General features: G+C 43.0%; 1 protein-coding gene across 1 annotated transcript in view; it reads right to left on the bottom strand.

Annotated features, from left to right (window-relative positions):
- Positions 1-1446, bottom strand: part of LOC117943094 (tripartite motif-containing protein 35-like) — a 37669-nt gene extending 36223 nt beyond the window's left edge. Inside the window, exon 1 of the mRNA XM_034869013.1 lies at positions 1260-1446. The gene's annotated coding sequence lies outside the window, so the exon portion shown is untranslated. The remainder of the gene's footprint in view (positions 1-1259) is intronic.
- Positions 1447-2717: the final 1271 nt, after the last annotated feature.

The following is a 2717-nucleotide window of genomic DNA, read 5'->3' as shown; positions in this document are numbered from 1 at the left end:
ATATATATATGCGCGATGCGATGCATCTGTGCCTCCACAAGTTTGGGACCGACATCTGACCCACTTGACCATGCAGACATGGACAAAGACAGACCTTTGTGCGACTTTTGGATGTTCATGTGAAAGATTTGCCAAACTAAGTAACATGGAACAACATTTCACTAATTAAAAAGGTGTTTTTCATTATTGTAATGTTACAAACATGTTGAATGTAATATCACAAGAGGTAATGCTAATCCTCCGTTACTGATCCAGACAGGTTGCTACGTCACATCTACGTCTTCCAGCTCAGTAACGCTCAGCGTCACCGGGAAAGAGCTTCTAACTACGGTGGCCGACACGTGTGTATTTAGTTGTGTTGTGTGTATATGCATGAGTTGTGTTTATGTGCATGAGTTGTATGTATGTGCAGCGTGTTTGTGTGTTTGGTTGTGTTGTGTGTGTTTGGTTGTGTTGTGTGTATTTGGTTGTGTTGTGTGTATTTGGTTGTGTCGTGTGTATATGCAGTGTGTTTATGTATTTGGTTGTGTTTGTGTATTTGGTTATGTTGTGTGTATTTGGTTGTGTTTGTGTATTTGGTTGTCTGTATTTTGTTGTGTTGTGTGTATATGCAGTGTGTTTATGTGTTTGGTTGTGTTGTGTGTATTTGATTGTGTTGTGTTGTGTGTATTTGTGTGTATTTTGTTGTGTTGTGTGTATTTGGTTGTGTTGTGTGTATTTGGTTGTGTCGTGTTGTGTGTGTATGCAGTGTGTTTGCTGAATGTTGCACATGTGTTATCAAATTAATGAAGTTGTTTTCTTATTTGCTCGTGTTGTGTGTATGTGCAGTGTTATTGTGTTGTGTGTATGTGCATGAGTTGTGTATGTGCAGCGTGTTTGTGTATATGTTGTGTTGTGTGTATGTGCATGAGTTGTGTATGTGTTCTGTGTATGTGCAGCGTGTTTGTGTATGTGTTGTGTTGTGTGTAGTTGCAGGGCGTTGGCCCGTGTCGGCCACCGTATCTAACAGACTCCACTGGTCTCCGTCCAGAGCAACGGGACCTGTTGGTCCATGTCTTTAACTGTCTATTGCCGTGTAGACTCCTTAAATAACAAGTTGTGACTGTTGCTCTGCACATGCGTACTAGTGTCTTCTTTGATCCCTGTCCCTAAAGAAAAAACGGCTCCGTTCACACACGTCACGACGTTTAATTCAGTTTTTACCCGGAACCAAAATAGAAGAAAGCTTCAAGAAAATCAAGAAGTTAGTTAGAACTTACGGAACGATCCAATCCGGGATCCAGTCCGGGATCCAGTCCGGGTTTCTGGCCGAATGGCGGGTTACTTGAAGCAGCTGAGGAGTCGGTCTGAAGAGTTCCGGGAGTCTGGAGTCCGGGACCTGGGTCAGCAGGTCTCACTGGTGGGATGGAGACCCACTTTTAAACGGAGGACACGTTTTCTACCGCGCTACGGACCGGGGAGCTTCTCTCGGTCCTCTCCTCCTTCTTCCTTCCTTCCTTCACTTCTTTCTTCTTTGAGGTAGATTCGGTTTTTTACCGCCACCTGCTGGTTGGAGGTGGATCAGGATCTCTGAAGTCTACAATAAGATAGTAGGCCTATAAAATAAGATAAATTAGACTTTATTAATGCCACACTGGCGAGATTCAAAACTAGAAAAACAAGAAAAACAGAGACACATTAAGTAGATATGAGGAAAAATATAAAGTATAACAAATAAAAAAATACTATTAATTTTAAATAATAGTAATAAGACACACAATCTACACTAAGCTAGAGCAGGTCCAGACCGCTCTATAATTTACAGATAGAGCAGGTCTAGACCGCTCTATAATTTACAGATAGAGCAGGTCTAGACCTCTCTATAATTTACAGATAGAGCAGGTCTAGACCGCTCTATAATTTACAGATAGAGCAGGTCTAGACCTCTCTATAATTTACCGATAGAGCAGGTCTAGACCACTCTATAATTTAAAGATATAGCAGGTCTAGACCCCTCTATAATTTACAGATAGAGCAGGTCTAGACCTCTCTATAATTTACAGATAGAGCAGGTCTAGACCGCTCTATAATCTACAGATAGAGCAGGTCTAGACCTCTCTATAATCTACAGATAGAGCAGGTCTAGAGCTCTCTATAATTTACAGATAGAGCAGGTCCAGACCTCTCTATAATTTACAGATAGAGCAGGTCTAGAACTCTCTATAATCTACAGATAGAGCAGGTCTAGACCTCTCTATAATTTACAGGTAGAGCAGGTCTAGACCTCTCTATAATCTACAGATAGAGCAGGTCTAGACCTCTCTGTAATTTACAGATAGAGCAGGTCTAGAACATGACGTCAGAATGACCAGCTGTTGTGATTGGCCCGATTTCTAACACACACACACACGTAAAAAAATGCACTTAAAAACGTTTTTGTGTGGCAGGGCACCTTCAACCTTGTCTGTTGTGCGTTATTTGTCCTTTGACTGAAAACAAAGACGCATTTTCCCACCAAACCAGTTTTCTTATTTATTGGGAGAAATTAAACCGAGACAGGTGACGTTCACGGCTCAAAACCCCACAAACACTCGGCGTTGCACCCTCTCCTCTTGCTCCCTCTCCTCCTGCTCCCTCTCCGCCTGCACCCTCTCCTCCTGCTCCCTCTCCGCCTGCACCCTCTCCGTCTGCTCCCTCTCCTCCTGCTCCCTCTCCGCCTGCACCCTCTCCGTCTGCTC

Source organism: Etheostoma cragini, chromosome 4, assembly GCF_013103735.1.
Source record: "Etheostoma cragini isolate CJK2018 chromosome 4, CSU_Ecrag_1.0, whole genome shotgun sequence".
NCBI classification, from domain to species: Eukaryota; Metazoa; Chordata; class Actinopteri; order Perciformes; family Percidae; genus Etheostoma; species Etheostoma cragini.
The sequence above is the reverse complement of the archived record's forward strand: the minus strand, read 5'-3'. Positions and strand labels throughout refer to the sequence as shown.